The sequence below is a fragment of the Geotrypetes seraphini genome, chromosome 13 (assembly GCF_902459505.1).
Source record: "Geotrypetes seraphini chromosome 13, aGeoSer1.1, whole genome shotgun sequence".
Classification (NCBI taxonomy): Eukaryota; Metazoa; Chordata; class Amphibia; order Gymnophiona; family Dermophiidae; genus Geotrypetes; species Geotrypetes seraphini.
In genome coordinates, this window is record NC_047096.1 from 61,019,626 (window position 1) to 61,037,188 (window position 17,563).

Genomic DNA, 17,563 nt, shown 5'->3' on the forward strand with positions numbered 1-17,563 from the left:
AAGCATCTGGAAATGGGGAGTGCCAATATGAAGTGATCCCTTGATACAAAACCAAGTACTGGTGCTGACACAGTTGTGTTTAGCTGTGAAAATTATAGAGCAAGTCATCCTGGTGCCAAAAGAAGATAATTTCTCTCTGAGTTCATTATACTTTCTGCATCATCCCCAAACTCAAGCTGATTCTGCCTTCAAATTAAGAATTTCTACAGGAATTAATTCCCAATCAGATCAAAGAAAGCAGCCTAGCCAGACCTTAAATATATATACAGTCAGTCCCACCCTTTCTGGGACATTTTGGGTTCTCTCAGCTCTCAACAGGTTGCAGATTCCAGACTTTATCATGTTCATATTTTTACTGTCATCTAGATCTCTGCAGAACCTCATTCTTCCTCAGGATTCCCACCAGATGCTAGAAGACCATCTACCCTTTTCACCCAGAGAAGCACTTGGATTTTCTTCAGCATTCTAGTCCTAGAGTTTCTCATCTGAGTGGTTGAGTGGGAGAAATTTACAGGTCTCCCATTGGACCCATCACTTCCAAGAAATACATCATACCAGGGAACCTCAGTTCTGCAGCCTTCATTTAGAAAATTGTACTGGTCCTACCTATCACTTTACAAGGAGTCCTACACATCACTCTTCACAAGGAATAAAATCTGAGGGTTGCTGTCTTTGGACATCATTAACATTTTGAGGGAAGCATACTTGGTTGTGATCTTCTGAGTCTTGCAAGAACTGCATTTTTGGAGGTAGCAGAACCCCTTAACTTGGTTGTCTGTGGCAAGGAAGCTGAATCCCAAATACAGGGGCAAGTTTGGCTTGGGTTTCAACAAGGTACATCTACCACACTTGGTAATGGTATGGACTTCAGATGTCCAAAAATATAAATGACCTGGGTTTTTGTATAGCTGAATGGCATCCTGGGCAGCTCTTCCTTCAGTGAGGCTTTTGGATACAAGAAGGGAAGTTTATTTGGAAGCATGGCCAGGTAGAGGATAGATTATGAAGTGCTAATTACATGATCTTCAGAAAGGTGGGTGATAAAGATACCGATGCATCATTCTGTCACTGTAATCGTTCAAACTGGGTGTATTCTGTTACATTTCCAGTAACATTCTGGTTCTTTGTAGAGTTATTTGTGGATTTACACTTGTTTGTACAGTGTTGCATGATCCTTGTACAAGCTGTAAGTGTTTGCTGCTGCTCCTAAGAAATGCCATAGTTGGCTCTCTCCACCATAGTGACTGGCTCTGATCTTATTCTGCAGTCTATTCAATTGTCCCTTTTTGGTTTTAAAGTGGGGTGGTTTTTTTTTTTTTTCTTTATTAACCTGCAGATATAATTACACAAGTTGGTAATAGAACAGCTCCTTCCACCACTCAAAATTAATATACGGTAAATGTTTATCTTTAATTTCATATTTCTCAATTTTACAAAATACATTCATTCACAAATATTGTTACAGAAACAATTTGACTTTGATTAAAAAAAAAAAAAAAGTTGAAAGTTCTCTGCCTGCACAGTCCTTTCTGCATTCAGCAGTCTCCTTAATTTCCTTTTGTATCTGGCAGTGCAAAATACAACACTGAGAGACTTCTTTGCATCTGGATTTAATAGCAATCCCTTCACTGCCGTGGGATTTACATGAGCTGTGTGTGGATGAGAGCATGAGCGTTTGCAAACAAGTGCACAAAAACACAAAGGCTGGGTGTAGCTTTCTCTAATGCCAGGTATGAGGGGGAATTAAAAGTTAATTTGCTTGTTCTTCTTTGGCTTCTGACGTAGGTAAACCATTCATTCTGATTTTAGAAACCATAAAAATGTCCATTTTACATCACCCAAAGATGCCGTTCTTGGAATTCAGGAATGTCTGAATCTAGGCTTCGAAGTAGGTAGGGTAACTTGACCAGAAGGCCTTGATATAATGGTTGCAAACTGATTGCATCAGCCAAGTGGGCCACAGGCATCTTCTTGCTAAAGTTCTGATCTTGTCCGATTCAGACCAAAGTTCATGCTGTGTTAAAAGATTTTCTGAAGTATGGATTGCAGGATGCTCTTAACCAAGCTCTGTAGTTATATAGGCAGGGGCCTAGCCACTAGAGTAGCATTCCAGTCTCTGTGCACAAGGAGTAATACAATTTTGCTTAACTTTTGTATGGTATTTGGTGGTGGCATCTCAAGTTCAAGTTCAATTTTATTTGATGAATCGCCTATAACAATTTCTAAGCGATGTACAATTTAAAACATCATATGAGATAACAGACTGTATTAAAAACAAAATTTTTAACAAATTTAAAAAAAGAAAAAAAACAATAATTTATAACATACAATGTTAGAACTTAAGGGGTAACATGACTAACTAGATACAGTAGGAAAGAGGGGCACAGTTACAGTATTCTCAGTCTAAGATAGAAGAAACATAAAGGGTAAAAACATAGGAGGGGGTAAGGGATATATTTAGAAGGTTAAAAGTTTTGAACATGAAAAATTTTAAATAAAGTATTAAATCATTAAGTAATAAAAGCATCTTTAAATAAAAAGGATTTTAAAACTTTTTTAAAGGAGCTAAGGTCTTTTTCTTTTCTTATATAAAGGGGCAGGGCATTCCAAGTTTGAGGTGCTGAAACGGAAAACATTTTGTTTCTTCTTGTGCCCACTATTTTTAAAGATCTCGATCGCGCGCAGGACAATTGTGCACCGCCAGTGCTTTTACGGCTTACCGGGAGTGTTTTCAAGGGGTGTGGTGGGAGGGAACCCCCCCTCCCACACACACACACACACTATACTTATACATGCTCGTGCTCCCGCTGGGAAGCCCCCATACACTAAAAACTCCCAAACAGCGAGAGAATGTAAATTTTCAGTGTATCTTCCCAACACCCCTCCCCTCCCCCCCCCCCCCCCCCGGGAGTGTGACCACTTACAAGTGTACTGGGGAGAATCCACCCCCCCCCCCCTTCAAAATGCTTCCGGTAAGCTGTAAAAGTGCTGGAAACGGCGTGCAATTGTCCAGCATGCTTTAGTTATGGAACCTTTGGTTACTTCATTGAGGTGCAAATTTTTTTCCCCATAGACATATTAGGATATTGTGCACATGATTTTAACAAAAGTCTCTAATTTGGTGGCCTTCTGCTGAGTCATCCTGCTCCCCTCCAATCTGTCCAGAATTCAGCTGCACAACATATATTCTGAGAGAGCCGCTATACTCGCGTTACCCCTCTCCTAAAGTCACTTCATTGGCTTCCCATCCGTTTCTGAATGCAATTCAAACTCCTCTTACTGACCTACAAATGCACTCACTCAGCTGCCCCTCACTATCTCTCTTCACTTATCTTACCCTGTGTCCCCCCCCCTCCCCCAGTGAGCTCCACTCAGCTGGTAAGTCCCTCCTATCTGTGCCCTTCTCTTCAACTGCCAACTCCAGACTCCATCCCTTCTGTCTTGCTGCAAAGTTGCCCGAATCCTTACGGTGGGCTCCATCTTTGGCAGTGTTCAAGGTCCGTTTAAAAGTCTACCAGAGTGCTTTTGGCTCCTTACTCTCACCTTGGGTTCTGCATCCCCCAACCCTATATGTCATGTCTGTCCAAGTTAGATTGTAAGCTCTTCCGAGCAGGGACCATCTATAAATGTCAAAATGTACAGCATTGCATACACCTTTCAGCACTATATAAGAGGAGGAGTAGTAGTGGTGGTATACTGGTGGATGAGTGTGGCACATATTCACTGGGTTTACAATATGATCTGGAATTTTGGTGTCTGTTATTGTGGCCAAGTTCTTTGCATGTGGGCTTCTGGTTTGTGTGAGGATGTACATGGTAAAAAAAAATGTATTTTTTTGTTACACGCAGCTTATGCCAGCCTCAGCACTCCCCTCTGAATGTGCTTCAGGGTCCTGCAACTAGGAAGTGATGTCAGAGGGAGAGCCAAGGCCGTCGCAGGCAGCAAGTTGGAGATACTGCTCGCACCAGGGAAGCTAAGCAGATATGGAGGAAGGGAAGAGGCTTGTGCACGGCTGTGGGGGAAGGGGGAGGGCAGGGTGAGAGGGAGCGCCACTAGGTGCCTCCCACTAGGGTTACCATATGGCTCCAGAAAAAGGAGGACGGATTGAGTCATCCGGGTTTCACTTCTACTGAAAGTAATGTCTTAATCCGTCCTCCTTTTTCTGGAGCCATATGGTAAGGCTCCCTCCCACCCTAGGTACGCCAGTGGCTGAAAACACTTTCCACCCTCCCACATCTGAAAATATTAGTGGTGCTAAATAATAAATCCAGCTGTACACATTTCCCTTCTCACTCAACAGGAAATAACACAGAAGAGTGGTGACAGGAGCATACACGCGAGCAGTTTTGTAAATATTGTAATAGCTTCTGCGCTTATCTTTACAATTAATACACCTTGCAAAAGGAATGTGTCATTTTTTTCCGCTGCTTGGGCTGTTCCCCTTTCAATGCTTATTTCAAAAGTCTTAAAACAATATTTGTAGATACATTTCTTTGAGCAATTGATCCTATGTAAAGATTGAATCTGTTTTGTTCTTACTTTGTTCCGACTTTAGGAGATGGCCAGAATCTGAACTCCTACCAGTTACCTTTTTAATGGTCGCACCTTAGCATGATGTTGATCTCTGGTAATATTTACTTAAACCTTCGTACTCCTCATAGAACCATAAGTGCCATCTATTTATAGAATGTGACCATGAAAAATAGTGCCAGCAGGAGTGGTCAAGAAATCAATGAAGAGTTACAGTGTGAGAAAGTAAATTGTTTCTGCAGTATGTTCATTTTTTTCTGTGGTGAGTGAAGCTCTTGAGCAAGATTTTCTATTTCTGGTCTTGTGGCATGTAGTCTGTGGTCTTTCACCAAGTATCTGTAAAAGTAGGCTGTGGTAAGTCAAATCTCTTTCCAAGGCCTAGCTGGCAATGGTGCTATTAATTGTGGCTTTTTGGGCTGAGATTTATTTTGCTGTCAATTTAAGCCTATTTGTGGCCATTAAAAGCATTATTGCATGACCAGGGTATTTGTTAATATTGGGATTCTTTTGTGGCAGTTCTTTCATGTTTTATCCCATCACAGGGTGTTCGCATATCACCATAACCCCCATAATAATTTATGGTGAGCCCCCCTCTACCCCCAACCTACTATACCCACCTAATAGCCCTTATGGTTGCAGGTGCCACCTATATGGCAGTATAGTAGGGTATGGGTGGGCTTTGATGGGCTCATACCATAGATGTGGTCAGAATGCCTTATGGGCCTGGGTCCTCTATGGTTCATTAGTCCAGCCACATTTGATGCTCTACTAGGCTTCCCCATACCAAATGTTGCTGTTCTAGAGCCAAGTATGCACCTTTTTGTTCTCATATTTGTGTGGCATCAAGGAACTTATTACTGTTTCAGTACTGAACATCACCCTAAATCCTGATTGCAAATAATGCAAAACACCAAAATTATTCAAATAATCCACAACTTGAGAGGTTACCAAACCTTCCATTAACTTCACAAAGGGTTACCTGATGTGCAGTTTTCCCAGACATGGCCAGGGGTGCTTCTGATGGGTGTGGCCATGGGTCAGGATTTTCCTTAGGGAAAATCTGGTACCCCTGACTTCACAGCAAATGAGATCAATGCTACAGGCCTGTGTTAGGTGCCATCAATTCTGGCAAAATACTTCAGAAGTAGATTGCCCGCCTTCTCAAAACTACAAAGCAAAAACAGGGTAATAAAGACACATTAAAATTAATAGCTAAATAATATCAAGTAAAGACAAGTACAAAGACTCATATCAAATTGACACAAAAGGAAAAGGGTAGAACTACAATAAGTTGAGAGATAAGAACAAGGAAAAAACAAAAGGTAAAGGACACTAAGATTTGACTCTAAACTGCTATATGTGCCACGGAAACTGAGCTAGTGATCAATTAAGGTGTCCTTAAAAGGATAGTCATACTTAACGTGACCATTTTTGGTCAATGTGTTTGGCCTAGTGAATCCTTTCTTGAGGTGGAACCAAACCATGTTGTCTCTGGATGCCAAGGTGTCTCCCACCGATACTTCTGTTACACTGTCTCCGTTGGTAAGCAACAGGTCCAGGATCGCCTCGTCCCTGGTGGGTTCCAGTACCATCTGCTTGAGGTGTGCTCCTTGCATGGAGGCAAGTAGCCTTTTGCTGCTGCCGGTTGTAGTGTAAGGTTTGTTCCAGTCCACATCGGGCATATTAAAAGTCTCCCACCAGCACCGTATCTCCACGCAGATGGTCTCGATGTCATCCATTAGATCGTCGTCTGTATACAACACCAAGATATAGGCATTTGTTGTTGCCCCTGGCAAGGTTCACCCAGAGGGATTCTCCCGTGTACTTGATGTCTGTGATTTTAGTGACTTTGATGTCATCTCTAATGTACAAAGCTACCCCTCCGCCTGATTTGCCCTCTCTGTCTCGACGGAGTAAGTTATATCCTGGTATGACCACATCCCGTCCGTGGGATTCAGAGAACCATGTTTCTGATATCGCCACTACATCAAGGTCGGCGTTCCTCATTTCTGTTTCCAGTTCCAGTATTTTGTTGCCCAAGCTACGGGCATTAGTATACATGGCTGTCCATTCTATCTTTTTGTCTGAGATAATTTGTCCTCTTCTTCTTTGCCTTTGTACCCCTCGATCTTGCCTTCTAATTTGCCCTTGTCAACTCCAAATTTGCCTGTGCCCCCTTCAATCTTGCCTTCAATGTTGCCTTGGTCCCCTTCAAGTTTCAAGTTTATTAAATTTTTACTATACCGACCATCAACAAGTATCTAGCCGGTTTACAAGTTAAAAATAAGATTAAAAAAAAAGAATAAATAAATACATTTAGTACAATATATAAAATAATTAAAAAGAAAAGGGGATTGTGAACATTTAGACTCTAACTAGACATACTGGAAAGTGAAGGCAGGGAATAATGAGATAGAAGGGGAAAAAAAATACATTATTTAAAAAAACGGGAAGGATGAAACATAAGGAATGGGATTGCTTCTTAAAAGCGGTTGAGGTATTGAAGAATAAATTATATTTGGGAACAGGAGAACGCGTCTTGGAATAAGAAAGTTTTTAAATTAGCCTTAAATTTATAAATTGATGTCTCGTGACGAATATGAGATGGCAATGAGTTCCATAGGGTAGGAGCGACTACAGAAAAGTTAGTCTTTCTCGTATAAAAGAAATCTTTGATTGTGGGAAAAGATAGCAGGTTTTGATCAACTGATCTAAGGGTCCGTGATGAACAGTAGGGGATTAGAAGTTTATCTAGAAAAGAAGGTTGGCGGGAGAATCTGATTTTGAAGACTAGCATAATTGTTTTATATGTGATATGATGGGTTATAGGTAACCAATGAGCTTCTTTCAGGAGAGGTGTAACATGGTCATATTTTCCCAATTTGTAAATAAGTTTTATGGCTGTATTTTGTATGAGTTGGAGTCTCCGTAGTTCTTTTTGAGGGAGTCCATTGTAAAGAGAGTTACAATAATCAAGGTGAGAGATGACAAGTGAATGAATTAGAGTTGTGATAGCTGTAGTATCGAGGATAGATGATAGAGAACGTATAAGCCTTAGTTTGTAAAAACAAGTTTTTACAACTGTACTAATCTGGTCATGAAAGGTAAGATCCTTATCTAGGGTAACCCCTAGTAGTTTTATTTTGGTTTCCATTTTTACAGGATGAGTTTTGATAAGAATCTTTTCATGAATAATATTGTTCTTTTTGGTAGGAAAAAGTAGGCTGCTTGACTTATTGATGTTTAAAGAGAGTTTATTTTCATAAAGCCAATCACTTATTTCATCTAATTTTTTATTGATTGTTTGAATTTCTGTGGGATTAGAGGTATCTACAGGGTGAAGTAATTGAATATCGTCCGCATAAGCGTAGGATGTAAATCCTATTGACTGGGCAAGAGTAAGGAGGGGGGACAGAAAAATATTAAATAGCAGGGGAGATAAAATGGAGCCCTGAGGGACACCATAGGTTTGAGATATGGGAAGTGACGTTTCCTTCTTTGAATGAACTCTAAAGCTTCGGTCATTGAAATATGAAATGAACCATTGAAGAGCGGAACCAGTAAGGCCACAGTCGCTAAGACGATTAATGAGAAGAGAGTGATCAATAGTATCGAAGGCTGCGGTAAGATCTAATGAAATGAGGAGTTCTGATTTTTGATGGTCTAGAAAATAGTTGATAGTTGTAGTGAGACCTAGTAGGGATAGTTCGGTAAAATAACAGGGGCGAAAGCCTTCATTCTTGCTTTTGCCCCCTTCCATCTTGCCTCCAATTCTACCTTTCCCCCCTGGCCCCAAGATGGGGGTCTCCATCTTTCCCTCTGTCCCCCACTCTATCAGCTTGATTACTTACTTCAGATACTAAGTCTGTGTTTCTTGCTCTCCCTCCCTCTGACCCCTGTAGTTTTCGTACGTTTACTTACCTCCAAGTTACTTACCCAATTTGTGTGAGAGTGGGTCCCCTCCCCCAGCTCACCTAGTTTAAAGCCTTCTGGAGCAGGTGAGCCAGGCGTCGTCCCAAGACGTTCTTCCCCCTTCCGGTTAGGTGCAGCCCATCCGGACCCTGCAGTCTCTGAAGTGCATCTCCGTGGTCCAGGAATCCGAAGTACATCTCCCTGCACCATCCCCTAAGCCACTCATTAGTCCTCTTGATCCGGTCTTCCCTGAATCTTCCTGGAGAGCAGAAGGCAGCACTCAAAAGAGACTGCTTGCAGCCAGCCCCAGCAAGGCCTTTCCTCTGACACAACCTCAAAGCAATCAACTTAACTTCTCTAGTTTTCTTAAGTGTGGCTGCATATTTGACAAAAGTCTCCCCCCCCCTGTTTTTACTATTAAACAACAAAGCAATAACCTCCTCTTTGCAATTTAGCATGTTTCATATAAATGAGTTTAAACAAAACTATCTTAAGTCACATAACACAGAAGAAACCAAAACCTCTTTATAATACCCTCCTGTCCTGACCTGCAACCACTCCTATCCCCCACCCTACCACATACTCTTCAACTTTGAAAGGATACCCCACCTTCTTCATTCCTCCCATACACCAGAGAAAACACAGGCATCAGAGTATCCCAAAACTCCCCCTCTTCTAAATGAAAAACCTACTGTATATGCAACATATTCTCCCCCTCGACACTCACTCTACATCACACCACACTACAAAAGCCTCCCCAAATTCTTAACCCCCACAAAAAGAAAACCACCCTCCAAAGTTCACTTTCTCGATCCATGTTTTGTGCCATGCAGACCATGTTTTATACCATGAAGACACCACTCATGCAAACCTCAATACACACCACATGTTTTTCACAAACTCATTATTAACTCAGTAAAAAGGTATGGATGGCCTAAAAACTTGCAGGCCACCGAAAAGTCATTTCAGTGAAATTTCCTTCTCTCCAGCATCCCGATCATATGATTTCATCACCGTCTTTCCATGCCCTGCTATGATTTCCTTGGGGGCTCTGTATTTGGCATCTTTCTTTAGTCTCTATGATCTATCCTTTTAGGATTATTTGGGGGGTGTTGCAATTCCCGCCATCACATATATTTCATTTAATTGGGGGGGGAATGAGATTTTTTTTTCTTCTACCAAATACAATACCAAATCTAGAGATATATTGGATCAACAAAATACAATATCAACTAAAAGATCCAATCCTTTTAAACATTATCAAGGCTTATATTATTTGAATTCTTTAAATTATAAGAGGAAAACAACTAGAAAGTGCAGGCTTAGATTTTTGTATTGCTTATATCAATGGTTCCAATTATTACTAGCCTTAAAAAACCTCCAAAAGATTTTATTCCAATACCATTTATAACACATTTTTCTGAACTCCTTTTTCCAACTTTTTTTTTTAAATACGAAGAATGATCATTTTCATCATTATTGTCAAAGAAGGTACAAAAAATGGGATCTGACACTATCACTGTCCCATTGATATTGTTCGTAGGATTGGATCTTGTGGTTGATGATGATAACATTTTTTGACCCACCCACTTTGGTCTTAGTGGCGTAACCAGACAGCTGATCTAGGGTGAGCCTGTTTCCAGTGTTCTGTCCACATTTGCTTCCCATTGATTGGATCCCATGTATAGTTTCTGTGACTGGAACTGTCCTTCAGTGCTCCACGCCACTGACTTCCTTAGGCTGGATCTACCTATAGTCTCTGTGACTAGAGCTACTTTCCAGTGCTTATAACATGATCAGACTTGATATAAACTCTGGAAGTACACACAGGAAATCCAATCCAATAGCATTTAACTTTAAAAAAGAAGACTATGACAATGGTTAAAAAAAAAAAACTTCGAGGAGCAGCTGCAAAGGTCAAAAATTTACATCATGCATGCATGAAAGTTGTTCAAAAATATCATCCTGGAAGCCCAGACCAGATATATTCTATGTATTAATAAAGGAGGAAGGAAGAAAAATATAACAGCCAGCATAGTTAATAAGTGAAGTGAAGTGAAGGAAGCTATTACAGATAAAAGAAAATCCTTTGAGTGGAAGAAGGATCCAACTGAGGTGGAAACATCATAAGGAATAGCAAGCCAAATACAAGGCTCTGATAAGGAAGGCGAAAAGACCTTGAAATGAAGATTGCATCAGAGGCAAAAAAACATAGTAAAAACTTTTTTTTACATATATTGGAAGCAGGAAGATGGGAAAATAATCAGTTGGACCTCTAGATTACCGAGGGGTAAAAGGGGTTCTCAGGGAAGACAAGGCCATAGTGGAAAGATTAAATTGATTCTTTGCTTCGATCTTTACAAAGATGTGGGAAGACACATGAGTACTATATACTTACTATTGACAGGGTTATCTTATTGAAATCTTGTAAGTTTTTTAGGCTAAGTCAGGGGGGAGATACTGGTGCCAGAAATGATATTCAATGCAGATGAGTCAGAGAAACTGAATCAAATCTCTATAACACTGGAAGATGTAATGGGGCAATTTGACCAATTGAAGAGTAGCAAATCACCTGGATCTGATGACTAACATCCCAAAGACATGATATAACTGAAAACTGAACTTGTAGAACTATTAGTAATTTATCTCTTATCCAGCATCACTCCCAAAGACTGGAGGGTGGCCAATGTAATGCCAGTGTTTAAAAAGGGTTCCAGAGGTGATCTGGGAAATTATAGACCAATGAGTCTGATGTTGGGACCGGGCAAAATGATAGAGACTATTATAAAAAATAAAATTACAGAAGGGGTGAATAAACATGTGGATGAAGGTGAGCCGGTTGATATTGTGTATTTGGATTTTCAAAAGGCATTTTACAAAGTACCTCATAAGACTCCTGAGAAAATTAGAATGTCATGGAATAGGAAGTAATGTCCTATTACGGGTTAAGAACATGTTAAAAGATAGAAAATAGAGAGTAGGGCTAAATGGTCAATATTCATAATGGAGAAGGGTAAAGAGTGGGGTTCCCCAGGGTCTGTGCTGGGCCCACTGCTCTTTAACATATTTATCAATCATCTAGAGATGGGAATAACTAGTGAGATAATTAAATTCGCTGATGACACAAAGCTGTTGAAAGTTGTTAAATAGCAAGAGGATTATAAAAAAATTGCAAGAGGACCTTGTTAGACTGAAAGATTGGGCATCAAAATGTCAGATGATGTTTAACGTAAGTGCAAAGTGATGCATGTGGGAAAGAGGAACCCGAAGTATAGCTATGTGATGCAGGGTTCCACGTTAGGAGTCACTGCACAGGAAAAGGATCTAGGCGTCATTGTTAATGATATGTGCGGTGGCAGCTAAGAAAGCAAATAGAATGTTAGGGATTATCAGGAAAGGAATGGAAAACAAAGATGAAAATGTTATGCCCTTATATCACTTGAATATAGTGTGTGCAATTCTGGTCACCGCATCTCAAAAAAATTATAGCGGAATTAGAAAAGGTACAGAGAAGGATGATGAAAATGGTGAAAGGGATGGGATGACTTCCCTATGAAGAAAGGCTAAAGCAGCTAGGGCTCTTCAGCCTGAAGAAGAAATGGCTAAGGGGAGATATTGCAAAGTTCTATAAAATACTGAGTGGAGTGGAGCTGGTAGATGCGAGTCGCTTGTTTATTCTTTCCAAAAATACTAGGATAGGGAGCATGTTTTGAAGCTACTAAGTAGATTTCAAACAAGCCAGAGAAAATATTTCTTCACTCAAATGTGTAATTAAACTCTGGAATTCATTGCCAGAGAATGTGGTGAAAGCAGTTAACTTAGCAGGGTTTAAAAAAATTTGAATAGGTCCACATCTCCTCATTATTTCTCCTTTCTTATCTCTCCCCACACTCACTCCCCAGGCACTCCACTCATCTGATAAATCTCTCTTATCTGTATCCTTCTCCTATATGGCCAACTCCAGACTCTGTCCCTTCTACTTTGCTGCATCGTATGCCTGGAACAAACTGCCTGACTTGGTACGTCGAGCTCCATCTCGGGCAGTATTCAAATCCGGACTCAAAGACCACTTCATAGATTAGGCCATAACCATGCAGTGAAGATGGTGATTTTGCCAAAGCTTCTTTATCTTTTTATGGCTCTTTCAATTACCATTCCTCAACGTTTTTTCTTTTGCCTTAACCAAAAGGTATTTTGCTACATTTGGAGGCAGAAGCCTCTGCAAATTAACTGGGCTACTTTTTATCAGGTTAGAGCAATAGGAAGGATGGGGATTCCCCATTTTGCACTTTACCACCAAGCTGCACAATTACAAATTCTGAGAGATGGGTGGGCGTTTTATATAAACCTTGGCTGCGTTTAGAACAATCGTTGATTCCTTCTATTCTGCTGTGAGCCCTTCCTTGGCTCCCGTTGGATAGAATATGTTAATTGATTTTGGAACTCCCTATTCTTATGCAGGTCCCATTGCAAACATGGCTTAAAGTGTGACAGAGTCCTGTCTGTCTGGCCTTCCCAAAAAGTTACAGGGGGGACCGGGGAGGTTTGGGTGGGATTAGGAGGTGGGGGGTATAGGTGGGGTGGTGGGGTGATCTATGAGAAATGGGGGGTTCCGGCAGGAGGGATTGGGATTCCCTCCTATCGGCGATCATTTGGGTTAGACAAGCGGTTGCTACCACTAAGCTTATTACAGCAGGGAGATCCCTTGCCACGATAAGCTCAGTGGACGTGTCTACTTACACTGTAGGCCAGAATTTTGCTGACCTACATTGTACGTGTATCCCGCTGGCCTAGGAAGACGTATACAGCCACCTAGGTCTGCCTAAGGCTATTTCCGTGGCAAACTACGCCCACACCTAGACTTAGGGGACCTTTGGCGGACTTCCTTAGGCTCCCAGAAGCACCTCTGATGTCTCAGGACCTTTTTTTAAAAAAATGTGCATCCCGATTGGCTGGTTAGACAGCGGTATGATGCCTACCGCTTCCTACAATTGGGACGCCATTTATAGAATCCGGGCCTTTAGGCGTGGGAGGGCCCACTCCTTTGCCTAAAACCACGATTGAAGTCTACAAAATCCTGACTAGTGTAGAATGGAAACCAGAAAAAAAAAGAGAGAGAGAAACACAGTAATCCAGCTGGTGACAACTAGACAGAATAAAAGACAAATAATTATTTTTAGGGGAAGAATAGCTCTGTCAAAATAGATACAGTGGAAGAGACAAAAAAAGAGATTAGGGTCAATATCATTTCCAGTAGATAGGGATGGTATGGTGAACCATGAGGTTATCCATCTGTGCTCGCAAGCATAGTGCAGAAGATGTCAACTACACTTTTCAACTCTAACTCCTCCTTCTCCACGGTCTCTGCTTCCCCCTTCAGTTCGTATCAAAGCTGGTGCAGCCCTACAGAAGACGACAGGAGAAGGAGGGATATGGGCTATTTCGCCAAACCAGGTGACTGATCTGCTCAGATGAATTTAAAACAATCATTGAAGAAGCAGTAATGTAGTTAAAACATTAACAAGCCTCTGAAAGGAACAATGAATCCATGAAAATACAAGTTAAACAAAACAAACAGCCTGACTATTTCCTCCCTTGTAATCCTATATATACAGTCTCTTCCTAATCTAACAGATCTTAGCTATGGAGCTGACCATTAAGCTTGATTTAGAAAGCAGGCACATCAGATAAATTACTGGGTGGGAGGGGGGTTCAGCATATTATTCCTATCTACTGGAAAAGATATTATCAAGGTAAATAATAGCGGAGAGAGGAGACTCTCAAATGTAACTCAAAAAGAATTATTATTTAGAAATATTCTAGTAAGCTTCAGCCAGGGTTCGAAACAAGAAGTGCCACTCAAGTTGATCAAAGGCTTTTTCAGTAATGAGTGAGGTCATAGCAGGATGTTTATTTCCAAGTTTATATCAGTCATCAGAAAATGTTTGGTATTATCCATGGCTACTCTGTTGTCATGGAATAAGGTTAGGAAAACCAAAAAAGTGGAAATGGCCAAAAGTGGAGGCGCAGACGCAGGTCAAAATGAAAAATCTTATTAATAAGATTAGGCAGAATTGGTTCCAATTGTCATGACATTTTTGCGTAAATTTTATGAAACTGGCCTCATTTATGAAATTGGCCTTGAAAATTAAAGCAGTCTATCTTGCTTCTTGAACAGAATAATGAGGACTTCTAAGACTAAGCCAGGAGGCACATTCCTGATCTAAGAATCCAAAGAACAGTTCAGAAGCCATACTGACAATAACTTGGAGGAGAAGCCTAGTGGTTAGTGCAGCAGCCTGAGAACCTGGGGAACTGCGTAATCACAGAAAAACAGTATATCAAGTTCCCATCCTCTTTCTCTGGCAAAATGTTGAAAATAATTCAGCAAGAGGAGTATCCTAGTGCAGTGGCCTGAGAACCGGGTTCAATTCCCACTGCAGTTCCCTGTGACCCTGGGCAAGTCACTTAACCCTTCACTGCCCCACGTACAAAACTTACTTTGTCAGCCCACTAGGAACAGATAAAGTACCTCCATATTATATATGTAAATTGCTTTGGTTGGACCCACAAAAGGCAGTTTATCAAATGCATGCCCCTTTACCATTACCAAAGCCTTTTCCCTTGCCAAATGCCTGGATTACTGCCATATGTTCCAGAAAATTCTTGAAGAGAAAGCGAGCCATCTGTCCACGAGTCATGCAGCAAGATTACTCTGAATATCTGAAGAAATCCACTACAAAATGGTTGAAGAAAAACAATGTGTTTTGGACTGGCCAATCGCATGCCTGAACCCTATTGAAATGATGTAGAAAAACTTCAAGTGAGCTGTTCACAGAAGTCATCCTCAACAGTTCAAGCGAGGGCAACAAGAGAATGTTTTAGCTGAATGAAGGGTACTTATTGTTGAATCTTTCTGTTAAATTATAAATCTAAAAATAAATAAAACTTCATTATCTGCAATCCCAGCAGATGAATTTTGTCTGAGTTATTAATTCATGGAATTATTTTTCTCTAATCATGTCTGAATATAAATTGTGCTAGCAAACTTTCTCAGTGCTGCACTTTAAACAGCCCTGAATTTTCAACATCACCGGCTCTTACAGGGCTCCTTTTATTAAGCTGCACTAAAAAAAGGCCCCGTGCTAAGGCCATTTTTTGCCTAGCCAGAAAATGGCCTATTTTCCAAACTAATGGCCATACACTAATGCTGTCATTAGCACAGAGCCCTTTCTGACAACTATTTTGTAGGTGGTAAAGGCTCAAGCGCTACTCAGTCAGTTTGCAGTAATGCACAAACGATTATTAACGTAGAAGTATCCACTCTTCGCCCCAACATACTCCCCTGTGAAATTTGTGTGTGTGTGTTTATGGTTTGTACACATACATTATGAATTTACCACAGGATGCCTCAATGTGTCCTAAGGTAAAACCCTTGTAAACTGCAGTAAATATACCCTAGCGCTTACTAGTGCAGCCTGATTCGCATCAATTCACTTTAGTGAATCGATTTGTTTTCTTAAAAATTCGGGCCCACCAATTCAGGATGTTTGAAAAAAACAGCCAATTGGGCAGGAAAATTGAATCAAATGAAAAATTAATTCAATAGGATGAATCGAATCGAAAATTTTCCCCCAAATCGGGTAGCACTAGTGTTTACCACAGCTTTGTAAAAGGAGCTCATAGTGATCACCAGGAGAGATTATATATTTACCCTGGTAAGCTCTTTTCCAGTGCAATAGGTGAGAGATTCTAGGCACTAGCTATTTGGGGAGACTCCTTTTAGAAACATAGAGTATAACGTCAGAAAAGGGCCGATGGCCCAACAAGTCTGCCCATTCAAGAACTCTCCCTCCTCGAGAATCCATCTTTTAAGCATTCATCTGAGGCGACCCCACCAGACGGTCCCATCGACCCTTGAAGTCGAGAGTGTTAGTGGCCTCAACTACCTGATGTGGAAGACCATTCCATCTATCAATTACCCTTTCGGTGAAGTAGTATTTCCTGGTGTCCCCATGAAATCTTCCCCCCCCCCCCCCCCGAGTTTTAGCGGGTGCCCTCTTGTCGCCTTGGGATCCGTAAGATAAAAGATTCCTTCTTCCACCTTGTGGCCGGCAAGCTCTATCCGTAAAACTGATTCTGGCCCCTGTATCAATTAAAGTTAATTTATCCTGACCCTCAGTATGTAATTGGTGCCTGTATGTAATGCTGGGGCACATGCTATGGACATGACCTAGCTTGTCAGATTGCTGAAAGTAGATTGTATAGAAAGGCAGTGTGAGTGAAAACTTGGAAATGTATGCTATAGCATTTACCTGTGTTGACAGTATCTTATCTCCCCCCCCCTTCCCGGCAGAGGACCTAGTTGCAAACCTTTTTCCGAGAAAACTGTTAGCACCTATCACTGAACTATGACTTACCTTGAGGAAGTCTTCAATTTCTGATTGTTGCACCAATTTCCCTCTTAAATCAGCTATGGTTTCTTCATTGTCAGTCCTCTGTTATGAGACTTTATACGGCTGATACTTCCTCCCAACCCTCTCTGGTTCAGGCATACCTAGAGGATTCCTCTCTGTCTTGCTTAACTCCATAGATGTATGAATCTTTGAATGCGCCTTTGCAAGCAGTGGAGGTTCAAAAGGTTATTAAGTTTTTATCCACTTGCAAGGCATCTGGACCTGATGAGTTCACGGCGGAATATTATAAATTGCTTGCATATCACCTCCCAGGCGCAATGGTTTGTTATTTTGATACTTGTATAGATAATGCTTCTTTCCTTTCTGGAGCCACAGACACTTTAATAAATTTGATCCCAAAGCCAGGGAAAAACCCTCAATGTGTGGAATCTTGATCCCAAAGCCAGGGAAAGACCGTCAATGTGTGGAATCTTATCGTCCAATTTCCTTGTTGAATGTGGATCTTAAGATATTTGTGAAGGTGTTGGTGGATAGATTAGCTTCTTACTTGCCTATACTTATTGGAGAAGAACAAGTAGGTTTTGTATGTGGCCATCAGTCTGTGCTCCACGTGTGAAAAGTTTTGGCTGCTTTGGTGACCAGTCAGGTGAAAGCTATATCAGGACTATTGGCTAGTTTAGATGCAGATAAAGCCTTTGACTATG

At 41.0% G+C, this 17,563-nt stretch overlaps 1 long non-coding RNA gene across 1 annotated transcript; it reads left to right on the forward strand.

The window, feature by feature from the left end:
• Window positions 1–1,606: 1,606 nt before the first annotated feature.
• Window positions 1,607–15,335, forward strand: LOC117347017. Its single transcript, XR_004536704.1, has 3 exons — window positions 1,607–1,730; window positions 4,556–4,627; window positions 14,621–15,335. It is a non-coding gene; the product is annotated as an uncharacterized LOC117347017 (long non-coding RNA).
• The last annotated feature ends 2,228 nt before the right edge of the window (window positions 15,336–17,563 follow it).